At 45.1% G+C, this 18,570-nt stretch overlaps 1 protein-coding gene across 4 annotated transcripts in view; it reads left to right on the forward strand.

The window, feature by feature from the left end:
* Positions 1–18,570, forward strand: part of AMZ2 (archaelysin family metallopeptidase 2) — a 591,533-nt gene that overhangs the window by 27,454 nt on the left and 545,509 nt on the right. For 3 of the 4 annotated variants that reach the window (XM_069655059.1, XM_069655058.1, XM_069655062.1), the window contains exon 2: positions 247–356. The gene's annotated coding sequence lies outside the window, so the exon portion shown is untranslated. Of the gene's footprint in view, positions 1–246; positions 357–421; positions 492–18,570 lie in introns of all 4 variants that reach the window. The other variant, XM_069655060.1, reaches the window with a different exon arrangement.

Raw genomic sequence — 18,570 nt, forward strand, 5'->3', positions numbered from 1 at the left:
CTATATTTGTTGTCACTGTGTGCCTAATTAGTATATCCGTTCATCTTGTTTCCCGATAAGCATATTGTATCAATGTGGGCACATATTGACATTGTGTGTGTCAAGAAAGGTAAACCTGCGCTTTTTTGTAATAAAAATAATAGCTACACACCTTGCTTGTGTTCATTTTCTATAGCTTGTGGTCATAATCGATAATGCACTTTATCCTGGTGTGCCCAAGACTGATACACTCATTGCCTGCTATAGGTAGGACAGCCAAGGAGTGAAGGTTGGGGGTCCCAAATTACTCGCACACAGGGGAGGAGGAAGAGACATTCCGCCACTGCATGCTTCAGGAAGAGCTGATCTCTTAAAAGGTAAGAATACATTGCAATGTTTAATTTATAAGACCTACACTCACTGTTTGTTTGTATCTTTCAAGTTCGAACAGCTTTGTTAGTACAGCCCACGCGTTCTGATGGAAAGCTATCTGGACCTAGAAAACGTCAAAGGTAACTTGACAGCGTAGAAATTACAGAGGTACAAAGAGCATATGTTACTTTTTTAAATGGATTTAAAACTTTGTGTGTGTGCTTTTACTAAATTTGTAGCGTGTAGTTGGGTGCCAGTGGTTCATGGTTCTGCAGGTCTCCCTACATATCTGTATTCCCAATTTCACTAAATTATGGGTGGCTGTAATGTTCCCTTAGGGAAGTCCAGATTAGATCCCTGAGGAAGAGTCTTTTCAGCGCTGGTTGTTGCAGAATAGTAGCTTCGATAGGGTCATCTGCCATCCATTGCACTACATACTGCAGCTGGCACGCCAAATAGTACAATTCAAAATTCAGGATCTTCAGTCCCCCCTGTGAGTAAGGCCCTGTAATATGTGAAGTGCAACTCCGTGTCTACCCCCTGCCATAGGTAGCCTTTCCACACTCCATAAAGAATTTCCGTGGGATATAATATGGGACATTTCCAAAACACTACATTAGTCTCGTCAGTGCCACCATTTTTAACGATGCTGCCCTCCCTTCCATCGATAGGGTAATTTGCTCCAAAACTCCATTGTCTTAACCAGGCCTTCCTTTGCCCGCACTGTTTTAATTTCATGTTCGCACTTGAGATAATGATGTATGTTCAGGCCTAAATATCTGAAGGAGTCGTTACTCCATGGCAAGGGCAGAACCGGCAGCTCTGCATCTCTGAGAGTCGTCATCCCCACCAGTGGGAATAGACATGACTTGCCCTTTTTGATTTGGATCCCCGTCAGTGTACCAAAGTTGTCTAGCGCCTCCAACACGTATGGCAAGTTTACCTCTGGGTTATTTAGGTAAAGCACCAGGTCATCCGCATACATGGACACTATGTGCCGCACCCCATCTATTTCAATGCCAGCATCACTATATTCATGTCTCAAATATGCCACCACGGGTTACGCTGCTAATATTTATAGCATAGGAGACAGCAGGGACCCCTGTCTCGTCCCATTCTGCAGTTCCCACCTATCGGAATAATTGGAGCCAGTTCTGGCCCTTGATATAAGTTGAGTATAGATCAAGTTGACCCATTTCATATAGTGTGGTCCTATTTATTTATTTATTATTACATTTGTATTGTGCACCTAACCCCCGGGCAACTGGGCACATGACTTAAGAAAGTGGTTACATGAAGTGCAAACTTAAGAGATTGGTTACATATGCATCAGTCTTACGAATATGGTTACAGATTGTACATGCTTAAGAGATTGGTTACAGGTGCGACAGGCTTATGAATATGGTTACAGTTCTGCAATCTTGAAGAATAGGTTACAAATGTAGCAAGCTTAGGGCTTGGTTACAAGTGGAACAGAACTCAAAATACAGCTTAAGGATATGGTTACAGTTTATACAGGACTACAGTACATTTTAAGAATATGGATAGAGAGTAGGCAAACTTTATGTGATGGTTGCATATTTGCCAAGCGGAGTAAGGTTGCAGATTGAGGCTATGTAGGTCACATAGAGTAAAGGGTGTATGACCTTAGAATTGGTTTTTATGAAATGAGAGAAGGGCAGGGTCCAGTCTATGGCTACTGGAAGGGCGTTCCAGTAGTTAGCAGCTATGGATTGGAAATTTGAGCTGCCTGCTCTTTATCTTTGGTATCTAGGTTTAGACAGAGAGCCAATGTAGGGAGCACGGGTGGGTCTAGCGGACTGTTTTTCTTGTTACATGCATTATTATAAATACAATACATAGCACATTATCTCTTGTTGCCCACAATCCTCTGGACGTGGTCATTCCAGTGGCAAAACTCTCAATTTCTTCACAGAGGCATAGTCTTTCACTGTCCGTTAACAAGCCTCACTGATAAAGGCTTTATAAGTTCACCTCTGGGTGGCACCTGACCATGTGGCCTATCATGCTTGGAGTCTTCTTTTCTCTGCTCCTTTCTACCTCCAGGCGTCTTTGTAGGGTATGGAGGGAATATCGTCGGTTTCTTGTGGGTGCAGTACTAAAAAAAAATACCACGCTTTCCTACTTGCAAGAAGTGGCTATTTTCATGCTCGAAGATTGTATCTGGACACCCCGGGCACAAAGTGATCCTCAAACAATGTGTCTGTGGTTGATAAAGGTGAAATGTCTGGCTGCTTACAGTTTGGGTTAGTGTATTCTCTGTCACTGAAAGGTACGTGCTGAGGAACATATTCCTGTTCCGAATCAGCTACCCCCTCCTTTACACATTTGTCACAGGGCAAGGGTACTCATTTCAGATTTGCTGCATGTATTTAGTTCTTCTTCCCTTTTCCCCTCTACATGCACAGCAGTCTGGGTGGCCAACAGGACCTGAAGTGGCCCCTTCCAGCGCGGTTCCATGCTAGATTTCCTCTGGAAGTCTTTCACCAGAACGTAGTCACCAGACCGAATAGAGTGGCCAGGATCCATGTATCGATCAGGCAACGCTTCTCGCACCTGCTGGTGAATCAAACACAAGTTTTGAGTCAACTGGTTACAATAGTTTACCAAAAATGAATACTCAATCTCAGACAATTTTTTCAGCCTCGGTACAGTCCATACATTAGCAGGTCTCCTCATCACAATATCATATGAGGACAGACCTGTTTTTGCTTGTGCTGTCATTCTCATTGATGTTAAGGCTAATGGTTGGGCTTCAGGCCATTTTAGCTGGCTGTGTGTACATATCTTAGCTAACTTGTTCTTCAGGTTGCAGTTGTGTCTCTCAACTAACCCAGCCGATTGGGGATGGTTTGCGGAATGAAATTTCTTTCTTATCTGCAATCCCTCACACGTGCTTGGTGACCGATGCTACAAAGTGGGAACCATTGTCCGACCAGATTACACTTGGTAAACCAAAATGGGGAAAGTAGTCTTTTAGCATTACGTTTGCTGTTGACACTGCAGTGTTATTTTTCAGAGGGAAAGCTTCAACCCATTTGCTAAATGCACAAACTACCACCAAACCGTATTGAACATTCTGACACCTTTCCATCTCAATCAAAATCCAAGTTTATTACCTCAAAGGGCATGGAAGGTGGACCAAAGCTGCCCTTATGTACTGGTGTTCCTTTCCCAATGTTATGTTGTAAAAAGATCATGTAATTCTTGACCAGTCGGTCTGCTATTTTGGGTATGTTGGAGTCCCTCCACACCATGTCTACGTGTTTACAAATGTGCTTATGTGGGCTGGGCCATGGTCACTATAGCTTGTACATATACATTAGGTAACATCCATCTCTGTTTGTCATGGTCAAGCCAACAACCTTCCTCATCTACTTGGGCTGGTCCCGATCCCCACTGTTTGATTTCTTCAGCTGTGGCGTCGACCTGAATCTCTTTTACACTGCTAATGCCCTCTTCCATCATCCCACTCTCAGCGACCCATCTAGCAGTACCCAATATGCCCATTCCAGACTGTAAGTCTGTGGCTGTTTGTTTGGCAATTCGGTCTGCAAAAGCATTGCCTTTCCCAATACTGTCAGTGATTCTTCTGGTGGGCTGTGCATTTTGTTATTGCTAGCTGTACAGGTAATGCTAGTGCTGATAAAAGCTGCACTATCAATGGACCATGCTGAATCTTGGTTCCATGGGATGTCAGAAATCCTCTTTCGGGAAATAGTTTCCGAAAATTGTGAGCTACTCCAAAGGCATACTGATTGTCAGTATAAATATTTACTTTCAACCCTTCAGATACCTCACAAGCTGAAGTCAGGGCAATTATTTCTGCTGCTTGGGCGGAGTTGTAAGGAATCCTCCTAGTTTCTATCATTGTGTCTAGTGTGGTGCTTGCATAGGCCGCAGTAGATGTGCCGTCCGGAAGATTAAAGCAAGAACCATCACAAAATATTCCTCAGTCTGATGATGGCAGAGGGGTGTCAGTCAAAGCAATTCTTCCTTTTGTTTCATTTTCGATGATAAAAATGCAATCAAGATTGGTATCAGGAATGCTTTTCTCCTCTAGGGGAGGTAACAGTTCAGCTGGGTTTAATGTGTTGCATTGTTTAATTTTGATGTGAGATGCAAACAAAATGACCTCCTATCTAGTGAGGCGAACAGATGTGAGATGCTGTGTTTGCGTTCTGGTCAATAGTACATCTACAGAGTGAGGCACCATGACGGTTTAGGAGTAACCCAAAACCATACCTTCGCTCTGTCTTCCTGATGCAGCGGCAGCAGCCACAGCTTTAATAACATTTTGGCAAAGCGCATGCAACAGGGTCCAGCGTGGAGTAAAAATAGCTGCACGGCCTATTCTTCCCCCATGTTCCTGCGTTAAAAAAGCCAAAGCACAACCATCTCTTTCATGCACAAATAACACAAACTCCTTAGTGTAATTTGGTGTGCCCAATACTGGCGCGAAACACAAAGCGGTTTTGAGCATATCAAAAGCATTTTGACAAGCTGCAAAACCAAGGTAGAGGTAGAACTACATATTATTTCGTTAGTGCTAACAATGGCTTAATAAAAAGGTTGAAATTCGGAATCCATTGCCTGCAATAGGAAGTCGTCCCGATAAAAGTTCTAACCTGTTTATGTGTTTGGAACTGCCATGTTCAAAATAGCCTGTATTCTTTCTGGTGCAAGACGCCTACTCTACTTCGGCAGGACGTATCCTAAATAGGCAACCTCAATATTGGAATTTCTTCAAATAAATTCTGTGCTAGCCAGGGCTATTGTTCACTTGGGGGAAACTGACAAGTCCTTTAGGCTGTCAGTACTGGGAAACTATGTTTCCTTTAGTCTTCGACTATGTTGCCATTTCTTCGTAACTTTTTAACAGTGCACAATGTACCTTCCAGTACCATGCACTGGGGTCCTTTTTTTGGTTTATGACCCTAGACCCTCCCAAAGGATTTTTTGGTGATTGTACGTGTGTGTCTTGGACGAACTGGTGATAGCAGTTACTTTTTATAAGTGTTTTACTTCTTTTTACAGAATCACGTCCTGTTTACCGCTTTTGGGTCAAGACTGTGGCCAGGTCTGAAAATGGTTGAGCCACAAATTCTTTTGTTCTGTCCCATGTCCATTTTGTCCCTTGCCTTCACCCAGGTCGAGTAACCTGGGTTTTCCTTATTTGGGCATGCAGCCTCCCGTGAAAGAGATTGTTTGTTTGTTTTTTGCGGGCTTCTGAATGTCACGTGTGTGTGCCCAAGAAGCAGATTGGGACTGTCTGGTCCCAATCCACACTACTGGTGTCAGGATGTCTAGAGAGCCTGAATGACTGGGACCACTGTGAACCGTGATTGGTCCACGACTGGGATGCCTGCATGAGAGCAGATCTTTGATTGGAAGTCCTCGATTTTGGCGTAAAGCTAATCTTGGATAAGAGAAGGGGGTCTGCATCCATTGCAGGTCGATCACTCGACTTCTTCCCAAACTATAGAAGGAGCCAAGTATCCTGTATGAAGAAACAGACTTGTGGAACAGCTGGAGTTGCACTAGCTTTTGGCACCCTTTGCCATCTGCTGTCCCATCGGACCCCTGTATTCTTCATCGATCAAGAAGGCCTGCCAAGGTGCTTTGAGACTTTGGAGTAGTGGGAACAACCTCTACCTCGGGGTATCCCGCAGAATGGCCACCGTCTCAAGTTGAAACCCGAGACTTGGGACATCGCTTGCTGGTGGTCCTGTGCCCTCTTCTGCCAGATTTCACAGGCCTACCTCCTATAGGTCCCGAATTAGAAGAGTGCATCATGCTGCACCCATCTGTGATTCCCATGTCACTACCTGTTGGTGACGGTCGCTGTAGATGTCTTGCTGACCCGTTTTCCTGTGGCCTGAAGCCTGCTGCACCGTAATTCTCTTTGTATCTCCTTTAGAAGATGAGAAAAGGCAACTGTCCCATTGTGGTCGATCGTTCTATCCTGCAGACACTGCACGCCGGAGCCCCCACTAAACTGCAGGACTCGAACCTACTAGCGACCTCAACTAAACAGGCAAAGTTTAGTCTGACTGTGCCGAGGGTGTTGAGTACTTTCATCACTTACTGGTGGCCCCTGGCACAACCAATCTATTTTACGCACAAATATCCCTAAAAAGATATTTGCTTTTGGCTGGGTTAGCCTGCGCTCCCTAGCTATTCTCACCATTCGAAAACTGCTCTGCCATCAAGGGCAGACCCTACTCGAATAGTGGGAACCAATTCTTCATTGCCTCAAGCCCCTTCCTGACTTGCTACAGCTCTCCCAAGAAGACCCGCTTTTTGTTCTGCCTGCGAGGTTGTGCGTTTTTACGCACACCTGTACTGTTGAGCACAAGGCTCCCCACTTCTTAGGGCTGGACTCGAAAGTCAGGGAACGACTCAAAATAATTGTCTAATGCTCCCAGTGTGTTAACTCTCCCTTCTCTTTACAGGTTGTGGCTGTGTTTTACTCCTTGGTTGCATTAGAAAATGTATTGTTTAGATATTATTTAGTAGAGTATTTGTGTGGGAACAGTTTTTATATAACTGAAGTTTGCTTGTGTCAATTGGACCGGCTGACAATAAATGTATAGATATTTTTCATAATCACTTGTCTAAGAGTAATTTGTGGTTCGTTACTGTGTGTGCTCATTTTGGGCTTCCGATCACTCGCACCCCTCCTGAGACTTAGTCTTGACTGCCTACCGAGCTACCTAGATTGGTCTGGCTTGTCCAGAAGGTTCCCCTGTTTCACTAAACCGAGTGTGGCCTCCTAAACCTCTGCTCACCAAGTCAGAGTTTTAGAAATCCATCTTAACATGCAATAATGTGACATTTTGCATTTAACTGGATTCATACTGGTTCTACATCGAGCATTCCCACGTCATTATCGCTAAGGGCCCATAAATGAGTGGGTACACTGTGTAGTGGGAGTGCTAACAACTGAGATGTAGAAGTGTGCTGCAGTGAAGTAGCAAAACATACACCATCGGGTGAGCAGTAAATAACCGCATATAATTATTTCTGTAAATTTAAGCCTAACAAGTTTTCACCAGTTAGTTGTCAATAGAAAAGGACATGCATCAGTGAATGGTCCTAGAGAAATAGGTACTGGTTTGGAGACTGGACTTATTACAGGGGTGCCAGCGAACCCTACAGAAACATTTTGTTGCCCTGACAGCGGAATATCTGGAATCGATAGGTGATCAATAGAGCACTTGTGTGCACTAGTATCAACTAGAAATGTGTGTGGCCTATCCCCAATTTTCATTGTAATGTAGGGTCCTTTTTGATTGACAGGGATAGGGGTAGGTGCCAGGACCTGTTTCACGCTGTCCTAACCAAAGAATATGTCATCCGATCTGAAGTCTTCAGAAAAATAATTTCATGAGGGAGTGTTATTGAAAATGTTGGCAGGCTTAGTCGGGTGATGCGTGTCTGTATTTGCTGTATTATTGCTGAACTGTGGAGGCTGGGAAAACTGACTTCTCTTTGGTCCCTGCATGCCATTACTACATCCTCTTCCTCGTCTCGTGTACATATTGTTTCCCTTCTGCTGGTGTATTGGGCATTGCACCCTCCAGTGGCCTTCCTGCTTGCAGTAGGCATACTGGTTCTCATTCACTATGCCAGTGTGTTGCATAACCTGTCCCCTATTTGGGGCATATCCTCACGCTCCCCTAGCTACCTGCTATAACAGCACCCTTGTCTTCAGATCTACTTTCGTCTTGTCTATCCTTTCCTTCTCATTGTTAACTCTGTTGTCATAATACTGAGCCATCAGCAGTATTTTGGAAGGTGTCTTTGTTTGCCAGGCACTCTCTGAAGCCGTGATTTGAGACTGAATTTCAGGCAAGAGAGCATGTACACACTTGTCAACAATATCTTTCCTGATTCAGTGCTCAAATCTTGTCCGCTGTAGTCGGCACATACCTGCTCAAATCTATTGAAATACTCTTTTGCCCCTTCAGATGTTCCCTGAATGCAGGCTGTTAATTTCTCCCATATAATCATTTTCTCTGGTACTAAAGTCTTAAGTTTAGCAAGGATGGCGTTAAGTAATGCTTATATTTTCTCTGGAGATTTCTCACCTGCTTTTCTCTGTATGTCGGCAGCCATGAGTTCTGGCCATGCCCCTCCCCCCCAGGCCCCATTATCATTTTATGTTTCTGATTTGCTTCCATAAATCGGAAGGTAAAATGACGGGAAATAATAAATTATATCTTTTAAGGTAAAAACTTAAGAAGCCAAGACCGTCTGTACTTCCTTATAGAACCCGGTGGGGTTCTTCCTTATGTCTGGGATGGATAGCTTTATCGTGTTAAGTTCTTGTCTGGAAAAGCTGACATATACAAATTGTTCAATATAGTGTGCTGCAACTGTTCTAGCAGGCACGTCACCATCAGCTGTCTCCTCTCTTTGTGGGACAAGTGTAGAAGGCACCTCTCTCATGGGCATTTGAGCGGTGGCCTTTTCAATCCTATTGTTGACCAGTAAAGCTGAATCGAGGGAGAGGGAAGTGAGTGCATTGTCATCTGTGAAGGAGCGCTTATATATTTTCATAACATCTGCTGTACAACACCATTTCCTTTTAATGTATTCGTCTTAAAGGTAGAGAGAGAGAGAGAGAGAGAGAGAGAGAAAAAAAACAAGACGCTGTGTTTTCCTCTCTGCTCGTCTAGCGAGCTCTGTTTGTTCTCACTTTCTGTCTCTGGGGTTCTCGTGTTTTCTCTGCTCGCTGCCAGCCCTGTGGCGCGCTCTGTCTACCTTTCTCCGTCTTGAGGCTCCGCCGCTCTCCTTCCTCTTGCCAGCTCCCCACCTCCTGGTGCTCTCCCTGGCATAACAGGCGGCAGGCTCTTCGGTGCTCCCTCTTACTGGGTTGTGTGCTTTCTCCCACTGCTTGTGGAGCTACGCAGCCCGGTGTGATCATACGTACCGCTGTCTCCCTTCCCTTTTCTCTACGAGGACTCTTCCTCTGGTTCCCCATATGTCCTACTGGTTCTCCCTTTGCCAGCTGCATCATCCACAACCGCTGGCTCCATTCTATTGGCTCTCTTTCGGACTGCCCTGACTTCTGACACTCCGACCCCATTGCCATCCATCACCAGCTTCAGGGAAACGGGTGAGGAAGAGGAAGTATTGCCAGAAGTAAGTGACAAACCCTGCAAGAGTGACAAGCCGCCCTGACCCTGGAAACATCCAGCAGGAAAGACTCATGGAGCGCCCCTCTGGTGCCTCCCCGGTACCTCTCATGATGGTAGGTGGTGCAAGGATCCCAGGAGCCGTGGCGCCCACCCGTGCCATCCATGATACAGATGCCAAGACCTTGCAGGTAAGTGATTCTGTCTTCATTTGATGCACTGGGTTGCCTCTTTGCGACAATTCCTAACCGCATCAAAACCAGCTGGCCTAGCCTTTTTATGCAACAAAACGGACTCCAAATGCTGTATCCTTGCCAGTTAAAACTACCAAAATCAGACCATTGTAAAACAGGTACATATCTGGTCTGGCGAGGCCAAAGACTATTAAAAACAATTGCTCCTAACCCATTTGATATACATATCGTGAAGAGGGAGAGCCTTCTGGTGGTGCATGCTGTCCATATTCTAACCCAGTGGGTTTTCTACAACAGCACAACATTGCCCAACAAGTGCGCATTTTACTGAACCCAGGAATGTTTACACAAAATGGTGTTTCACCTGGGAAAAATATTTAGCAAAATATTTTTGTACAACCAACTCGAAACAGACTCGCCTGATTTCAACAAACTTCGTCTCAGATTTGGCAGGGATCCCTGGTACTCGGTGGTCTCAACACTCGGTCACTCCGTCCCCGAAATACGATGGATCATCCTCCAAATGGATCCACGTACAGGGTGCCAATTGTAAAAACCAAAATCCGGTAACTGTACTGCAAACAAGATAAGACCAACAGACACAGAGATGAGTATAAGCAACATAATTGATTTGCTTCAAGCGGACCCAGGTTCTACCCAGCAATAGCTGTGCATAAGTGAGCAATTTAAAGAAAGAAAATCCTGTTCTTTTTAAAAAAAAAAAAAAAATGTATTATATTAGATTTTTAAACAAAAACAGTTAATTCAACAATAACAAACGAAGGGAATAAGCACATATATCAATTCATCAGGAGAAATTCAATCCAATCCCCTTCTCCTAAACCCCTCCACGCTCAACAACACATAACACAGTATCAATTCATCAATTCAATTTCAGCTAAAACACGAATAAAATTCATTCATCAACAATTCATTGGGGAACAATGCAATTGTAAACATGAAGTAAGGGAGAGGAAAAACAGGAAAAGAATTTTAAAAAAAGGATTAAAATTGGAGCCTGTGCAAACCTTAGCAGTGTCCTTCTGTGCAAAGTAAGCAATTTCAAGCCTGTCAGGAGTTCATAAAGTGTCTCAGCAAGTTCGGTCGAAAAAACATCTGCTCTCTATCCGACACATAGGGTTCCAGATCCGCCTGAACTTCGAGAGCTTCCCCTCTAGCATGGCAGTGAGCTTTTCGAGACCCATCAATTCCCACACCACCTTCACCCACCAGTACGCCACATGTGGCCCTTCCACCGATTTCCAAAATCGAGCTCTTGTGATTCGAGCAGCCATGAGTAGTTGAGCAGTTAGAGCTGCTCTAGAACCCGTCATTGGGAAAGACCCATCCTCAGGCACATCACCCAAGACTAGTATACGCGGGTCAAGGGAGCAGCATGCCAGTAACATCCTTGATCTTCGAACGGATCTCCAACCAATAAGCCTGGATAACCGAGCAATGCCACCACATGTGCCCCAGATCACCCTTTTCTCCACATCCATGCCAGCACGTATCCGGGTAATCTAAATTCATTGCATGCAGCCTAGTCGGGGGGGGGGGGCGTACCAGCGAAAGCAAACCTTAACCGCGTTCTCTTTTACCAGTGTACACCTAGAGGTCTTGTGGGCTCTGAGCCATATTCGCCACCAAGATTCCTCTGGGATTTCAACTCCAAGCTCCCTTTCCCACGCCATCATATAGGGGAGCTTCTCGCCCTCTGAGGCATTTTCCAGAAGGTTATAAAAGGCGGCCAACCTACGGGAGCTCTGTCCCTCAAGTATTCTAAATTCTATACCAAAAGGCACCCTATTGGCCGCTTGGCGTGTTTCCCTGTTAGTTAACTAGCATCGTAGCTGTATAGATCTAAACCGTTCCACCTCTGACAGCCCAAACCTCTCCTTACATTCCTGAAATGTCAAGGGTTCCTGATCCACATATAAATCTCTAAGCCTTACCGGTCCATTCAATTCCCATCCTTGGAATGAACTAGGGTTTAGTCCCGGCGTAAACGCTGGGTTTTAAGTCACCGGGGACAGCAGACCCAGCCCCAGCGAGATCCCTCTTTGCGCCCTTGCCTTGTCCCAACTTTGCAACGTAGCCAATGTCTTGGTCAACAGTCCCCCCTGATAACTTTGTGCCTCTTTGGGCAGGAAAGGGAGGTACTCCAACAGGAAGGGGGAAGCTTCCTCCTCTATTTCTTGCCATCTAGGAGTTTCGGTAGGGCTTCCCCAGGCTAACATAGGAGCCACCTGTGACGCTCTATAGTATCGCTGAACCGAAGGCAAACCTATACCTCCATGTACTGCCTTTCTCGTCAAGAGTTTGTAAGGGATCCTGGGCTTCTTATTTCCCCACACAAAGTGTCCTTTCTCCTTCTGCATTTCGATAAGATCCCTCTCGGGAATCTGTATTGGCTAGGAATAGAAGGCATACAGCAACTTCGGAACAAGAGACATCTTCACCGCGCTCACCCTACCCAGCCAGGATATTTCCTGTGAATCCCAACGACAAAGCCACTCTTTGGCTTCTCTCAATAAAGTTGGTATGTTTGCTTTAAATAGGCCTGCATAGGTTGGGGTCAGTTTAATCTCCAGATAGGGTATATTTGTGGAGGACCAGGGAATGGGGAAGGCTGCCTGTAACTCCGCCAGGCCCTCTGGGGGCTCAGTTAGCGCCATACCCACCAATTTATTCGCATTCACCCCAAGGCCAGAAATCTTTTCAAAGCGGGACAATAAGTTCATCAAAGGCGGGATGGACTTAGGCGCATCCCGTAGGAAGTACAACAAGTCATCCGCGTATAACGCTATCTTATGGCATTGCCCTGCAAACTCAAAGCCCATAATATCTCTACTTAATCTGACCTGCTGTGCCAAGGGTTCTAGCGCTAATGCAAAGACCAAAGGGGACAGGGGGCAACCCTGCCTAGTGCCCCTATACAAACGAATAAATGGGGTGCCCCTATACAAATGAATAACTGGGGTCAGGTCCGCGTTCACTTTAACTTTAGTAGAGGGGAACTGATAATTTGAGAGAACCAGCCTCAGAAATCTGGGGCCGAACCCAAACCCTTCCAGCACCAGCTGCAAGTAACTCCACGACAAACTATCAAAAGCTCGATGAGCATCTCATGACAACAGGGAAAGTTTACCCGGCAGTCTAGGGGCCAAAGCTATTAGATCTATCATCCGACGTATATTATCATGTGTTGAACGGTTACGGTTAACCCTGTTTGATCCTTCTCCACCAGCTTCGGAAGGACCTCCCCCAGGCGCCCCACTACCATCCTACTCAGAATTTTCGCATCTGTGTTTAGCAAAGTAATCGGTCGATAGGATGCACATTCCAGTGGAGTCCTTCCAGGTTTCAAAACCAGCGTCGTAATAGACTCCGCCATAGTCGCCGAAACCGAACCTGTTTCCCAGATGTCATTGAAGAGTCTTTCTAAATAGGGGGAGAGCTCAGCCCTGAAGGCCTTATAGAATTTATTTGTGAACCCGTCAGGCCCTGGGGCCTTACCCAAAGGAAGGGATCGTATCACTGCATCTATCTCCTCCCTCGTAATTGGCCCTCTAGGAGTTCATGAGTTCCCCGAGACAGCTGTGGCAAGCGCACATCTCTTATAAACCCATCTGCCATGTCCCTGTCTGTTGGATGTGGGGTGGAGTGAGCCCTAAAATACTCTTCCACTACCCGAAGTTTATCTCTCTCTGAGGTGACCCTCCTCCCTTCCCCATCCACCAAAGCCTCAATCCTATTGCGATTCGCCCGCATTTTCAGCTTAGCTGCCAATAGCCGATTGGCTTTGTTACCTTTAGAATAGTAATATTTTTTGACTCTCATCATGCTGTACGCTGCGCGACTCATATGATGGGCTTCGAGGGCCCTCTGGGCTATCCTAACCTCGTGCTTCAGTCTCTGAGTGGGCCTGCATCAATGCGCCTCCTCCCTCTTCCAGAGCTCCATCTCCAGTTGGAACTGTATTTGTTTCCTTGCCCTCTCCTAAGCAATTATCTGACCCCCGAAGCATAGCTTTCGCTGCATCCCATACCTTAGTATATGGCAATTCATCCGTCTCATTCTCAATAAAATAATGATTAATAGCCTCAGAGATACATGAGCGGAACTGGGGATCCTCCAGGAGGAATTCATTCAGCTTCCAGGTTCTTGTTGGGTTTGGAGAGTCTCTAAAGGGAGACAACGTGAGTAGTACCGGGGCATGAGCCGACAAGGCTTTGGGCAATATATCTACATCGATTGTTTGTGCTATAAGCTTGTCAGATACTAAGAACATATCCAACCTGGAGAATCCCCTATGCACCGCGGAATAGAATGTATATTCTCACTCCTCTGGATGGCAAAATCTCCATACCTCTATCAGGGAGTGCTCTCGCAAAAGCGTAGTCAACGCCAGGTAATTCTTTTTATCCACACTCATTGGAGGGAGAGACTTGTCCATCAGAGGGTTAACTACAGCATTAAAATCGCCCCCGATTATTATTTCACCTTCCGCATGTTCAAACACGAGTTTGGAGACAGACTCGAAAAATACATCCTGCTGTACATTAGGTGCATATGAAGAGACCAGTGTCACCGTCCTCCCCTGCACTCTAGCTAGAACCAAGACATATCTACCCCCCACGTCCTTCAGCACCTTGCGACTCACAAATGATATTTCCCTTGCTTACCAGCATGGCCACCCAACCTCTCTTACTCCCTGCAGAAGCGCAGAATTTCGTGGAATATCATTTATTATTCACCTGAATTCGTCAGCCGGGAGCAAGTGAGTGTCCTGAAGAAACAGGATCGAAGAGTCTAAGGTGGCCATGCGCTGCATCAATGCCCTTCGTTTAATCGGAGAGTTCAACCCCTGCACATTCAGGGAGAGGCAACAACAATTGTGGTTAGTCATAATTTTCTCATTGTCTCCACCCAGCCAACGCCCCTCCTCATCACCCATTCAAAATGGCTAGAAGTAGGTGCCTCTTCTTCATCCGCCTCCCCAGTCTCGACTCACCAGTGGGCCCAGGTGAATTAAACAAATGTTGAAGCTGGTTCCTCCCGATCACCATCCACAACCCTTGTATTTCATCATAGTATCTATTGCAGGCTGCCTGCGGGGTCGTGCCGGCTGCACAATTGGGTTTGGCATGGGTGCAGGGTTTGCTAACTGCCGCCTGTGCCTCCTCCGCCTCATCCTCCTGTGCACCATTACTGCCACCATGTGCAGTGCTGCCTGTAGGTTCAATAGCCCCAGTCCCAATGCTGCTATAGCTGCTGCCTGCATAGTTGTGTTTGGAGTTGGCCTGGGTGTGGGTGTGGCTCTTTTGTAGACTCCCAGTGGCCTGCTGGGTCCAGATGGGCTCATTTTCTGCACCTATGACCTGATTCAGCTCACCAGGGACTGTTTAACGTCATGTTCACGGTGGCGCATACCGCCTCTGTGGCCACGGATTTTCTGCTATTTTCATGGCGGTGTTTCCATGTCCGTGGTACTCGGAAGGCGCACAGTGTTAGGTGTTGCCGGTAACTGTGGGGTTTCCTCGGCGACGCATTTTACGGGTGCCTTAACTCCATGGTGGCGGTTTGTGGTGGTGGTATTTCCGGGATCGTGGATCGTAATTTGTTGATCACGGAAACGGTGCCAGTATGGTTATACCGGTGGCGTTAAGTCCGGACCAGCGGACTCATAATGTGGCCCATTATCTTTATCTCCAATGTATGTTTAGGTATTTTACCTTGTAGCAGTACAATCTTCTATCATGCTTTTTATAATGAGGTATGTAGTGCTTCACTAGTGTACCAGTTGGGCTTCTTTTAATTCATATTCTAGTTTGTAATATACGGTTATCTTGCTCCTTACTCTGTTTTGACCTATTTAAGTACAATCACAGAATATGGCGGCCATCTTAGACTGGTGTCCAGCAGCATTGTTCATTATTCTCTGCATAGATATACATAACATTTTAGTTGAACCCTCTTACTTGTACAGTTGGTAATTTGCTTGATTTATTTATTGGCTGATGCCTTCTTAGTTTATTGATGATGTACCTCCCAAGGACTTTGCCTCTCCTTGCCTCATTCGTGTACACTGATAATTTGCATATATAAATAAGGCAGCCATTTTGGACGGCTTTCCACGCTGCCTCTTGGCGATTCATCAAAGCTGCACCGTTGACCTGTGAAACAGAATTTTCTTTTTCTCGCTTGAAGGTATGACACTAGATTTGTCCAATCTAGCTAATTAGAATAAACTTATTTTAACGTATTTGGAGTAGAGAATTGCAGCAGCATTTTGGTTGGTGTTTTTGGAGGCTTTACAATCCTATATGGAGACCATTGCTAGTACTTTTCATATTGATCCCCTGGACATCCTATTTTTAATTGCTGGATTGCCTTTGGGAAGGACCCCTTTTTTATAACTTTGACATAAACCTTGGTTTCTAGACTTGAATTTTATCAGCATTCATTTGTTTTGTTCTTTTGGTCGGCTTGTACTCTTTCATGTCATGAGGGAACGCTCTGACTTGGTGATATTGTCCCCTCAGGTATGAGCGAACTTGGTATACATGTATGTCTCTCATTACTTTTATGTCACATTAAGATGACTCAAATGCGTTGACCTGTATAATTTTGGTTCTCATTGTACGTTGGATTTTGTTTCATTTTTGTTATTAAATGCAATTTTTCACTTGATGTACTACACTCTTGTCATAAGTGTTTCTGCTTAATTATTTTTTCTGGATTATTTTGAAACAACGTGTTCTAAGTAATTTTATAAGTGTTGACTGTTTTCCAGTATTTGGTGTGCAGGGGGCATGAGTGTTTTATAGATTAAGACACATTTTCTTTTTGTAGGAAAACTATTGGCAGATGAGGTAGAGGGGACAGTCTGGAGACTAATTGTTTCTCCCTGATGTCCGCCCTAGTGCCTGCAAATGGCTTCAAACCCTTCTCCCACAGCGAAGACCGCCACAGCCCAAAAATGAAGGGTGGCAGTCCCACAACACTGCATTCTTATGTTTGATGTATTTCCAGCCCTTTAGTAGGTATGGATAGCTGTCCGATCCTATTGGAAAGCTCTCTTGTGCAGGAGCTACAGAATGGGCCATTGCAAAGCACCCTAGGGCAGAGGGTTCTTTTGCAAACGAGAACAAGATTTGTTACCCCAGAGACAATGAATGTGAAGGCTACCAGCCTCTGGTGACAGATTGGGGCTGAGGCTATGGCAGGATGTTTTTCAAAGTGTCCCATAGATGGGGCTGCATCATTCCTCAGCAAAGGGAATTATGAGTAATGTTTACTGTCCACACGTTGAACTCCCTATAACCTTATCCGTCCTTTAAATGAATCCATGCTCCCTTTGACTTTCTTATAGAAATACCCAGCCCAGTTATGGATGTCCCCATCCCACTATTGCCCTGTTTCATGCTGGCTTTCAATATGATTACCTCTTTATCAAATAATATAAAAGTTTCAAACTTAAAAAGTATGTATTCAGGAGGGCACTCATTCAAGGTTACCACTTCTCACCAAAGGCTGCATTTTAGGAACATGACGCTTCTTTACTAATGCAATGATTATGATGTGAATAAATATCTTTTGTAGCACACCAGAACTGAGTCTACCATCTTTACCAGTCCTTCGCGGATCTCACCACTACGTTTGATGTTGCACAGTCCCTGAGCCCCACTGCATCCACCGGTGTACACACTGCTGCATCCTGAGAGGTGTAGTTCATCCTCAAACGTAATTTCTAGCAATGGCAAAGGTAGCCATAGTACAATAAAGAAAATCCGTAAGCTATTGTGGATATAACATTTTAGGCTACACCTTTTACTACATTTAGACAAAAAGTATTTACCATGTTCATTAATACAGTAGTTCAGAGTTCTCATGAACTGAAAGTAAGATTAGTCACAAAACTGAGAAGCCTAGTCCTTATGACCAAGGAGGAGGTAATCGTGTATACTAGACCTGCACAGTCAACACCCACTGTTGCCATACTGTAATGTCTGTCTTAGCACTAACATATTTCAGGAAGAATTCTTGTACTTGCTATATACACTACTCCTATAGACCCACCGTGCTGGCCTCAGCTCTTCTTGTGTTGGGCTGTCAGGATGTTGGACGTGGGTAGGGGAAAATACAATCTAATGAAGAACCAGAGTGCTAACTGAGGTTGTCTGGATGTACTGCACTGGGAACATTGGCAGGGATAAGCTCTCTGTAGAAATATGCACAAATTGAAACTATACAGTCAATAGACTTTGCACTTGGCTCTTTTTCCTTGCTAGATCCATGCCAAAGGACGCTAAATGTGTATTCGCCACTGGCCGTTTGCTAGTGATAATGGACTCCCATTCTGCATCAAATATTACCCTCCAAACAACTCTTTCCTCTACAAAAATTCGAAGTAGTGAGAGAGAATGGTAAATACTTTGCCGAAGTATGATGCATAGCTCCATTGTCGAAGTATGATGCATAGCGCTGTTGTGGATTGAACTGTGAAACGGGATGATGTACATCTCTGTTTTTGGAAACTCTGCTGTGAAATGATCATACCTCTCAACGTTTTTAGTACCCTGGCGATGTGACAACAGACATTTTCATTTTGGGTGGGTGAGAGCCCATTAAAGTGAATGGACGTGTGAGGGGCTTAGCGAGTGAGAGAACTGAGTTGAGAGGGATGTATGATCCACAGCACAGTTCAAGGAACCACTCTGCAGTAGTTTGATGCCGCAGCACTTCTTGGCAAGTGCTGATCAGTGGCATGATGCAGAGCTCTGTTTTGAGGAGTACTTTGCAGTGGTACGGCGACCAGCTCTGTTTTGGAAAGCATAATTCTACAGTGGTATTTT

This window comes from Ambystoma mexicanum, chromosome 3q, assembly GCF_040938575.1.
Source record: "Ambystoma mexicanum isolate Mex_15411 chromosome 3q, UKY_AmexF1_1, whole genome shotgun sequence".
Lineage (NCBI taxonomy): Eukaryota > Metazoa > Chordata > Amphibia > Caudata > Ambystomatidae > Ambystoma > Ambystoma mexicanum.